This window comes from Oxyura jamaicensis, chromosome 7 (genome assembly GCF_011077185.1).
Source record: "Oxyura jamaicensis isolate SHBP4307 breed ruddy duck chromosome 7, BPBGC_Ojam_1.0, whole genome shotgun sequence".
Taxonomy (NCBI): domain Eukaryota; kingdom Metazoa; phylum Chordata; class Aves; order Anseriformes; family Anatidae; genus Oxyura; species Oxyura jamaicensis.
This window is the reverse complement of record NC_048899.1, coordinates 26,677,318-26,688,453: the sequence shown is the minus strand read 5'-3', so window position 1 is coordinate 26,688,453 and position 11,136 is coordinate 26,677,318. Positions and strand designations below refer to the sequence as shown.

General features: G+C 48.1%; 1 protein-coding gene across 4 annotated transcripts in view; it reads left to right on the top strand.

The window, feature by feature from the left end:
- The first annotated feature begins 6,972 nt into the window (after nucleotides 1-6,972).
- MRAS (muscle RAS oncogene homolog) overlaps nucleotides 6,973-11,136 on the top strand; it is a 40,461-nt gene continuing 36,297 nt past the window's right edge. For all 4 annotated transcript variants that reach the window (XM_035331783.1, XM_035331782.1, XM_035331785.1 and 1 more), the window contains exon 1: nucleotides 6,973-7,243. The gene's annotated coding sequence lies outside the window, so the exon portion shown is untranslated. The remainder of the gene's footprint in view (nucleotides 7,244-11,136) is intronic.

Here is an 11,136-nt window from a genome sequence, read left to right as displayed (position 1 = left end):
AGGGAGGTGCCCGAGAAGAGCAGGACAGAGTCACCAACAACTGCACACAGCTGCTACAGCTCTCCCAGCAGAACACTGCTCAGTGCGTGTTCCCTGTTTTGTACCTGGAGTTGGAGGCAAAGACACGGTGTGTTCCTGAGTGCCTGCCATGGTGCTGCACCTCAGATGTGATGCTTGATCTGCCCTTCCTAAGGCTCAAGCACTCCAAGATGAGCTCTCTTGTAGGTATGCAATTGAGATCACTAAAACTGAAGTAATATTAATAGATAACCCCACTTCCCATGTGCCATGCTCTGTGTTCAGCATGCAGCCTGTGTCCAGGCCACTTGTCTTTCTCCTATGCTTAATTTTGTTGCCTCGGCTCTTGACATGCAGTGAGTGTCTGACCAGAAACTTCAGCACTAACTAGACAAATTAATTACACAGATTAGCCACTTTTGCTTCCTGTTTGATGTTAGCTCTCTGCAGGGTAGCGCACTGCAACTGCTGTTGCGCTGCCAGCAAAATGTAAGAAGCCCTTGTCATTCTCTTTCCAGTTAAATGGCAACTGCAATGTTTCTTAGAATAAGTTTTTAATAGCTAAGTTTTGTTAGTGTTGACATGTGTTCATTCAGGTTCAAATTCCCCTGAGAGCCTGCCTTCTTCGTGAGACTGTGTTTGTGAATGAACGCCCAACTGACTGTATCATTGCATATTGCTTGAAATTACTAAAAGGGAAAGTAATTGCCTTTTTACATGCTGAAACAGTAAAGTCAGCCAGAGCTAATTTTTTGATAGCTAAAGGGAATTGGTTATTAATGGTTCTGTGTGAAGACAGCACAGCCACAGAGACCCTTGCAACTGTGAATGTCTCGGTCTTGCTCTTGGGCAAAGTGTATGCAGTCATCTCTAATCTGTTCCATCTCTCCACAAGCAGCTCACCCAGCAGTGTGAACAAATTGCCTGGAAATGTCGTCATCAGGCTTCATCTGGCACTATCTCCCCTTCTGTCTGGGTCATTGATTTCCTCATCTCCTCTGCCTTAAAACTCACATCATACATTAATTTGCGACTCTCCAGTGCTGAAGCAGCTGCACTGTGCCTTCCCTGCTCAACACCAGCAGCTTTCAGCCTCTGAAGTGTCCTTTACTGCTGCTCATCTGAAGACCTCCTGAATGTGTCTCAAGTGGCCTCCCTGCCTGCTACATAACAGCATGTGCTCTGCCAGCTTTTGTTTCATCACAAAAGAGTTTAGAGCTGTTCTGCTCTCGGAAATTGGGTAAGATACGGTCTCCTTCCTACAATGACTCAGTGTGCTGGAGAAATGACTCTTGCCTTGTGCGAGCAGCTATCACAGTGCACAGAGCTGTGCCAGCTTCTGCTAGCCACCAGCTCCCCTCAGGAGCGCCCCTGAGCCAGCAAGGAGCCAGGGCTGCTCCACCCTCTGCTCTTATGATTGCTAAATATAGAGTCCATTGATAAATAAAACAAATCCATGAAGGGTGCAAGAACCAGCAGTTGTTACAGTGTTGTCTTAGCTAACACAGCCTTTTCTTTTTCACAGCCCATTCTCTTTGTGGCCTTTCCTTTGCAATTTGAGTACATATCTGCACTCCCAATTAATAATCTATTCTCATTGATGGGTTTCCAGGATTAGGTATACATTATGTGCAGTTCAACCCTGAAAAATTATTCTGTAAGAGAAAAAAATCTCTTGTCTTACCACTCACTGAGGCTGTGGTTGCTCTGTGCTTGCACTGCTCAGAGCTTATTCCCAGTCGTGGTCTGCTGTAGTCATTTTGATAGCCAGGTACCACCCAGCTCCTGCATTAGACCTGTTTGCTGAGCTGAAGCAAACCAAGGCAGCTAAACTGCAAATCTTTGCCTACTGTAGGTTTGCACGGCTATTTCCAAGGATCTAATCTGGCCTGCAGAAACTTACTTTTCTTGAGTTTTATGAGAAATAACAAGGTCCCATCTGTCCTCAGCACTTGTAAACTGAGTGCATCTGACATGGAAGTAAGTGCAAGATGGTAAAGCCCCAAATGTGAATCTCTTACCCCTAAATTAATGGTAATCTTAATGTGAATAATTCCATTCACAGGAAGTGTCAGATGAAGTGAGTCTATTTCCTTAGGGAAGTGTGTTCTTCTATAAAGCTCTGCTGATCCTTTTCTCTCTAGAAACCAAATTGTCAGTCTCTGTTTTGCAGCCAAATTCCTCATCCCAGGTCTGGAATAAGTATGGAAAAATATTTCCAGAGAATCCCGTTATAAGAAAAAAAAAAAAAAAAAAAAAAAAAAAAAAGAGCAGCAGGCTGAAAAAGGGTATGGAGAAAGGTTTCACCTCTTGTACTAGGAGAGAAAAAAAAATATCTTGATCTGGAGGCTGATGTTTGCAGTGTGTGTTCAGGGTGAGTCACATGAAAGACAAATTGAGATAAGAGCAGAGTCCTGAAAGAAAACTACTGATTTTAATCTCTGTATCCCAGCTTGCAGGGACTTTGCTGCAGAAATTAAAGAGCTGTGTTTCCCTGTGATGTCTTCTTGTTAAAAAGTGCAGCATCACCAGCTCCCCAGAGCTTTCTATGCTCTGTATGAGCTCTGTATGGAATATGTGCACATACATATATATATATTTACATGGTATATTATAAATATATATATATATATAAAGCCTTTCTGGGGCTTTTCCCTCATGACCTATTTATATTGGGTGCTGCATGGTCAGCTTGTCACAGCCCTTTTGCAGCTGTTACAGCCGTACTGTATCCTATCTTTAGCCAAGGCATCTTTTAAGCAGTCACACATGAACTTTTACCGGGTTTATGTAGTTACATCTGAATATCACTAGATGTCCTCTCCTGCTAAGTAGCTTTACCTCAGTACATGCCAACAGCCACAGAGAAGTTTAGTGAAACAAATCTTAGCTGTTTAAGCTATGTTTTCTATAGTTCAGTTGTTCCAAGTCCATAGATGCACAGTGATATTCCTTGTCCATAGCCTGAAGGAGTGCTCCAATACCTCTTACCCACTGGACTTACAGTGAGAGCAAATGTATTGTTTTGGTTTCATGCAGATTTGGAGCCATCTGGCATGTCATAGGAGCACCCCAACTTTATCCTTTGCTTCTCATTTGAGACTGGACCATAAGGCAGGGCTCAGGCTTTGGCCTCCTTGTGCTCATCTTCACGTTCAATGCCCAAGGCCAGGCCCATGGGGCTCTGTTCTAGTGCCATCTGATCCACTGTAGGATGCCACAGGAGTCTCTGCGGGGTGTAGTCGGGAACAGCCCCCTGCTCTGGCGCAACCCAGCTGGCCTCCAGGCAGTGATGCCTTGGGTTATCTCATGAGAGTACCACTGCTAGCCCCCGGACCCCATCTCCATCCTCTGCCTTCTCTGCAGTGACCACTTATCATAGAATCACATAATAGTTTGGGTTGGAAGGGACCTTAAAGACCATCTAATTCCAACCCTCCCTGCCACAGGCAGGGAAACTTCCCACCAGACCAGGTTGCTCAAAACCCCATCCAACCCTGAACACCTCCAGGGATGGGGCACTATCCCTGGCTGTGTGACAGTAAGGGCAGCACTACACTGGCAGGAACTTTTACAGACAAAATTTTACCCTTGCAGAGAAAACACCGCTTATTCTGTGCAAACAGTCCTGCCGTGCTATGCAAGCCCATGTGCCTGCAGCCACCCGCCGCAGATTTCTCCTCTACATACAGCATGCAAGGGGCAGGCAAGGGAAGTGTCCCCCACCAGCCTGAAGAGCAGCCACCAGCAGAAGAAGCCGAGAGGCCACGTGTGGTTTGTACAACATTAACACACTCAGCTGTAACATGGGGCGGTAAAGAGCCATGCCATCTAGCCCTAAGAGTGAAATGTTACGCTGTACAGATAATACGTCCTCTTAGAGACGGTTCGCCTGAGGTACAGGCTGATCCGAGCAGTTCAGAGACTGTACGATCACTTTAATCTATTAAGGGATGGTGAACCAGACTGGAAATGTCATGTGCTTAAAGCCGTATGGGGTAAATCGCTGGCTGAAATGTGAAGGCACTTTTTTTCTTTTAGCTTTCCATAAAGTTCCCAAGTTTGAAGTTTTGCCCATTCTGCACTCACGTCCTGCCAGGGAGGGCTGGTGCAGGAGGGCTCTTCATGACAACGCATCTGCTGTCAAACCAAAGGCAACCCTTTGTTTGAGGGCTCCTTGGGGTGACTCAGCAGGATACAAAAATGCACTTAAATAGGAGCTGTATTGTGTAAGCGCCCAACCACAGCAGCAATTCCCCTGTAGCAAAGTTGTTAACTAATACACGCTACAAGACATTTAATGCCGCTCCAGATACTGGCAGGAATTGAAAGAAAGATGAAATAGGAGTTTTTGGCTTTCCTCCTTACATAATTTCAGTATTTCACATGGGCAGGAAGACTACTGAGAACTGAGGGATACCCAGGAGACCTAAGTGCGGGAGCCAGTCCACGGGGCTTTTTCTCAAATGCTACTTAAGTTGGTATGAAACACAGCCAAGATTTTCAGATCTGGGTGTCTGAATATTGGGCTACTCTTGGTTAGGTACCTCCACATTAGCAGAAGTTTGTCTGCTCTGAACAGACATCTGTTTAAAATGCCTAAGTACTAAGCTGGATGCTCAGATTTAAAGATCTAATTTGGAAACCTCTGGCCTACTGGTCCCAGGACTGCAGTCTCCCCAGCATTTAGTGACTTTTGTGACGTGCCAACAGGCACCGCTCACCTGTGGAGGGCACCGCTCACAGGCAGGTTTGCCAGATCATGGCGAGATGTGCTGATGGCAACAACAAAGTTTGCTCAAAGCTGGCCACCTCCATCATTGTACTGCATGCGTAAAAGGTCTGACAAAAGTCTGCCCTGAGGAAACTGAGACATTTTGTCCAGGAAGGAAAATTTGTAGCCAAAAAGAGGAGCTGAGTTTTGCACCAAATTCACATGCAAACCTGAGAGCGCTGTTGACAAACCTTTGCCTTGCAAGCCAAGCTGTTGATTCATGTGAACAAAATGTCTCAGTCCTGCAGTTCAGTCAGAAAAGCCTACAGGGGGTTCTTCTGGACTTGTTTTCCATGCCTTGAGATGGAGCGAGATTACTGAAGAATTTACAGGTGAAGGAGGCAGCTCGCTGCAGTATGTGTTTGCGGCTGCTCCACATGATAACAAAAGCCAGCCAGTTCAGGCCCTCTTTAAATGAGCAGGGCTCACCCAGCTCACCTAGCACTGTCGGACGTGAAGAGCTGAGGCTTTGTTCCTCACGGAGCTCCAGCAAGTCCAGGGTACAACAGCACTGAGGCTACCCCAAGCGCTCGCCATCTCCCATCCTCAGAGGGCAGGGGCCAGAGCTGCCAGGTGCTGGACTGCAGACCCCCGAGATGCTCTGGGGGTACCTGAGGATCATACCCATGCTGCTCTGACACAGGGACAGGCTCACACGGATTGCTTTCACACCACTGTTGCCCACATCCCAGGCATGAGCAGCGTGCGCGTGGAGGTGGGTGCTTGTGCAGGACTTCAAACTCCTTTCGGCCACCACCGGGAAGGTGCGAGGCAGCGAAGGGACCTGCAGGTGAGGCATGGGCACGAAGCTTTTGTCTTCCAGAGTCGAGGGCACGAGGACGGGATCAGAAAAGCGAACAGCAGCCCAGCGTTGCCTTCAAGCCTCATCCGAGACAAATTCTCGGAACTGCGACAGGACTCGGCGAGGCCTCCTGCCTCAGGCACCACCGTGCACGGAGACCCTCCGGCGACCCCGCGCTCACCCGGCGGCGCCGGGGCAAGGTCATCACGACCCCCCCGCCCACCCCAACCCCTCCTAATTTACACGAAACCCCCCTTCCCGCCTCCTCCCGGCCTCTTTAAGGTCCCTCCGCCGCGATCCACCTTAAGGCGGGCGGGCCCACAGCGGCGCCGGGGGCCTGGGCACGGCCGCCCGGTGCCCCCGATCCCCAAGCGGAGCAGCCGCCCCAAACCAACCCCCCCTTCACTCCCCGGGAGCCGATGCCGGGGCCCGGCCGCTACCCTGGAGCCCTCCCTCCGGTGTCTGCCGGCCCGGCTCGGCTCGGCCCGGCCCCCGGCGGCGGGGCCGCTCTATTTATAGCAGCCTCCGCGGCGATATAAGCCATGGCCGGCCGCGGGCTCCCCCGCCGCGGCAGCCGGGGCGGGAGCGGGCGGCGCTGCCCGGCCGCCTCCCGGCGGGCATGGGCGGGCTCTGAGGGCGCGGCGCGGCCCCGGTGAGCAGCGGGGAGGGGGATTGGGGGCTCTGGGGGGAACGGGACGGGCAGCCGGGGCGGTGAGGGGGTCCCCGGGGGGTGTCGCTCCCACCGGGTCCATCTCCTTACCGGGTGGAGCCTGGTGGTGGGGGAAAGGGGCGGTGGTGGCGGGGCCGCTTCGTGCCCCGGGGGGCGAGGTTTGGAGAGTGGTGCCCGTGGGGTTGGGTGCTGGGGGTTGGTGCTTCTCCTCCTCCCGAGCGTGTGGCGGGGAAGGAGGGGGCTCTGCAGTGAAACCTCGCTGTCGGTTGAGGGTTTGTTGCGTTTTGTTGGGTTTCTTTTCTTCCCCCCCCCCCGCCCCAGCGGTTTCAGATGCAAGCTAATCTTTTACTTTCCTGCCCTTCGCATGCTCTAATCTGGGGATTGCGAGATCTCCTATCTTGCGTTAAAATTGCTTTTGGACCACTAAGTACTTTGTGAAAGCTTCCAGATTCATTTGTTCGAGCGTTTGTTAGGCTTCTCTGAGAAAGATGTAGATGCTATCTCTCCTTACAAAGAAAGAAGGAGAGGAGGAGGTGTTTTCTCTTTCTTTTTTTTTTTTTTTTTCGTTTTATATTTCTTTGCTTTAAGAAAACCAGCTGAAACGCAGCTGAAGGACTAGGCGTTTTCAGCTCATGTGTTTGGGATTGCAGGGGATTAGAAGGAAGCCTTGCAACTTTTTTTCTTTTTCAATCCAATGGCTCAAGGTCTCTGGAAGCAGTGTGTGGAAACCCTGGTTCCCAGGCAGAGAAACTAAAAGCCAGGCTGGCCGAAAGTTGAGGAGCAAGCTAGAGTTAGGTGCTGGGTGGACCAGGCTCAGCATCCTGCACCTTGGCTCTCTGGGACCCCTCTCTGCGGATCTGATGACTTTACGCAACGCATCGGGACCTTACCCTGTGGCGGCTCGGGGTGGAGGCCGGGATTTTGTTAGAAGAGCAAAGCAGTGAGGATCCGACCCCCGTGCGAGGCTCTCCCAGCACAGGTAAATGCAGCACTTCTGCACACACCAGCTGGCACTTTTCTGCATTGGTTGCTTAATGTTATGAAAGTGTGAAAGTCTAAGCCATCAGCTCCTTAGTTATCATATGAATCATCTGAAGTTAGGATTTTGGTGGCAGGCTTAAAGGGATGCTACTGACTAGAAGTATGTATGCCTCATCAGGAAACTGTTGTTCATGCGGTAGTTGGCACTAATGCATCAACTTTGTAGTCATACCTGGGCATAGATGTGCTTTCTGTGTTTGTTTAGCTCAGGCCCTTTTTGCACAAGAGAGATAAATTTCAAAGGCCCAAGTTTGCTTGGGTAAGCTGTCATGTTATTTTACTTTACGAAGGTGCTTCTCTGTTGCTCAGAAGCTGTTAGGGCCACTGTAAAAATGGGGTCCAATTAGCTTAAGAAAAGCTATGGGAAGGTAAAAGAAATGACGGGTGTGTCAAGGAGATGATGGAGTAATAGTGCCTTTTTTTAAAAAAAATAAAATAAAAGCCCTTTCAATAGCATGGCTTTGGACTGCCTAATAGGGATGGGAATTCTTTCAGTATACTGCAGCCTGGAAACACAAAGGTAACAGCATCTCTTTAAAAATAATTGTGTAGCTAAAGAATGGGCATGCTCCATATCATAGGTCTGCATCAGTTCGTTTGACTTGCTTTTATGTTGTTCCTCCATCCCTGGAGATACCTCATACAATGCAGAGTGTAGCCTGGGTTGCAGAGGGCCGAACACCCCTCTACCATGACTCTCAGAGCAGCTGCAGCAGGATCGGAGCTGGCCCAGCATTTGTTTTCAGAACTGATGTGCAAGGCAGTTTCTGTTTACTGAAGTTTTTGGTGGGTGTTTTTACCAGCTCAAGATTCTTTGTAGAGGAACTAAGAGTTACAGAAACAAAGCTTGCATTTTTCATGGGGAGAGCTCTTTGAGGTTTGTGTGTGTGTTTGTGTGTTGGGTTGGGTGGTGGCTTTTCTTTTTTTGTCCTTTGGTTGCCTTTTTTTTTTTTAACTTTTCTTGAACTGAGGCTAACAAGAAGGAGGAATAAAACTACATATTCTGGCAGGTAGAGAGAACTTATTTCCTTCTCCCCACACCACCTTTGGCACATGATAGAGACCTGCTGGTATTTCAGGACTGGAAGCAGCAGCAGCAGGAGGAGGAGGAGGAGTAGCCCTGTACCTGAGTTCGTGTTGTCATTGGCAAAGCAGTACATGAGGGCACTGTGAGGATAAGTGAGTATAGGACAAATGATGGTGAGCCATTATCATCACTGCCATCGTGCTGTGGTTCCTTAGTGCTCTTCTTTAGCCAGGGACTGGCACGGTGTCCTGTACGGAGACCTGCATGGCCCTTCAGCTTGCATCATGTGCTGTCGGTGGCTGCCTGGGGGTGTTTCACCGTTGGGACCATCAGCGCACAAGCTCTGCTTTGTTCTGCTCTTAAGTTTGCAGGAATCCTTGAGGAAAGCTGTTTGACTTTGTTTCTGCCCCCCCCCCCTTTTTTTTGTCTTCCCTCTTTGGGTGTGAAATTTCTCAGTGTGGCTGGATTCAAGCCAGGAGTCTCTACGTACCTCTCCTGCTTGCAAAGCCACGTTCCCCTGCTGACCTGTTGCATGCAGGTCAGACAATTTGTTAGGATGAGTTAGTCTGCTCCATGAAAGCTTTAGGATCTAGACTTTAACTGGACCAGTCTTTCTTTTGGTTTTGGCTGGTTTATTTGCTCTGCAATGCTGTCACTCCTGTCAGCTCCTCACTCCTGTCTTGCTCAGTCTCCGTGTCCATGTTGGGGCTGTGGTGTGGTGTGTTGCCACTGTGTGTGGGAGCTGCTCTTGTCCCTGCCTCAGTGTTGTAACTTGTATGCAACTGCACCTCCCTTTACACCCCTTACCTGTGTAGGTTGGAGGAGGGAGGGATTGCACCTTAGTGTGGCAATGTGCAGCCCTCAGCGCAGAGGGGACTCCAGCTCTGGCTAGTAACATGGATCCACAAGAACAAAGAGGCACAAGAGACTGTTATTTGCATAAGCCGCGCTGCCATAAATAAGTAGATCAGGGCTGAGGGGACAGATTGAACATGGAAAACATAGAATTCATTTCCAGGCTTTCAAGATACTGCCATAGATGGGGCTGAGGAAGAGAAGTGGTCTTAACAGATATGGAAATGTGCCTTGAAAGTGACCTTTCAAAAATCAATGATGTTATTCTTGGTGTGTGAGACATCCAAACTTAATAAAATGTAAAGCAGAAGGGGCTGGGAGGATTTGGTCCAAGTGAAAACAGAACAAGCGTGGGACTGGCAGATGGGAGGAACATTAGCCCGCTCCTTGGTGGAGTTGTTGCATCTTCCTGTTGTCTGCAGAAGGGACTTGATAGAAGATAGTGGGGAGAAGTGCACAGGCTGTTTGCTCTATTTGAATGTCACTGGATATAGTTTTTTGCATAGGGAAGTGAAAGTCCAACAGTGCAGTGGGCTGTATCCTGAGTGTTCCTCATGTAAATCCAGAGCAAGTCCATCAACTTCAGTGACATCTGCAGTAAGCCATGACTGGCTCTTTCTGAACAGAGGGGAGAAATGAGCAGCTGTAGCTTAGGAGGCTGGATTTCTTGGCTTGGATTTTTTTTTTTTGAGATTTATGACTCTTTTCTGTTTGAAAATGTAGCGGAGCAATTGCTGATCCATGCATGTATGTATGAGAAAATGTCAGAGGAGGAGTAATACATATGGAAATCTTGCATAGAAAGATGGCAAACCGGCCACCTGCTCCTAGATGATGAAATAATTATACAAAAATATATTTACTGAAGTAATCATAGAGAGAAGAGGTGGGGGTAGATTTGGGGAAAGTTAACTTTTTCTTTTTTAAGTAGTTTGATGCAGTACTTACTGCTGACCCTGCAACCAGCTTTACTGCTTCAGACACCAGTTATTTAGTAAGTGGTGGCTAATGCTGTACAGGTCTCATTAGTTCAGAGCTAGGTGGAGAGATGGGAAACCTGCCTCCAGATGCCTTCTCTGTCACAGACTGCCTTTGGGCAGGTGGGCTTAGATCTCTTACCCTTGTACATGGATATCTGGATCTGTGAATCTGCCTCTCATTGAACCCATTTTTCTTCTTTGTAATGCAGTTGTTTTGTTCTTTGTGGGGTGTTTTTGGGAGCATAAATATAGCAAATGCTGAGATACTAAAGAAGGCATCTCTGTATCTGAGATACTCTGGGACTGAATTCTCCATTCTGCTGCTTATATTCTGGCCAGAAATGGCCAGCAGAATTGCTTCTACAAATAAGGCTGCTTATTAATTTTTGACTAAATATTGACCTTCCTTGTTTGTGTTTGTCGCTGAGAATTTGCTGTTGATGGGCTCGCGATTGAAATCTCAAACTACTTTTTTACAACTGCTTTTTCTACAACTACTATAGAGCAACTTGAAAAATGTGCTGACTCCACCTTCTCCTAGATAACATACTGCTTGTCTTGCCATGCCTTTTTTTTTTTTTCTGGAGGTCTGCTTCTGGAAAGAATGTTGTACCAAATACATAACTTTATGTGGTGTGGTAGAAATGGTTTATCTTTCTTCACCATCTCACCCTCCTCCACTGTCTAACTCTTCTTTGTGGCTCCAAATTCCACATAATTTCATAAAAAGCTAATCTTTTGAATGTACAACAGTTCCTATATTAACTTGATAAACTTAAAGTAGTGTAAAAAAAAAAAAAAGGCAGGAGGGGAAAACTGATGTGTTTTCCCAAATATGGGGGGATTACCCCCAACTAGGTTGCTGAGCTGTTCTCTCCATGTTTGGTTATTGCTCTGTCTCCCAGCCAGCTCCTGAATGCATCTGCCTAGTTCAGGGTCCAGAGATGAGTGTCGCTGAGGACTTGCTGG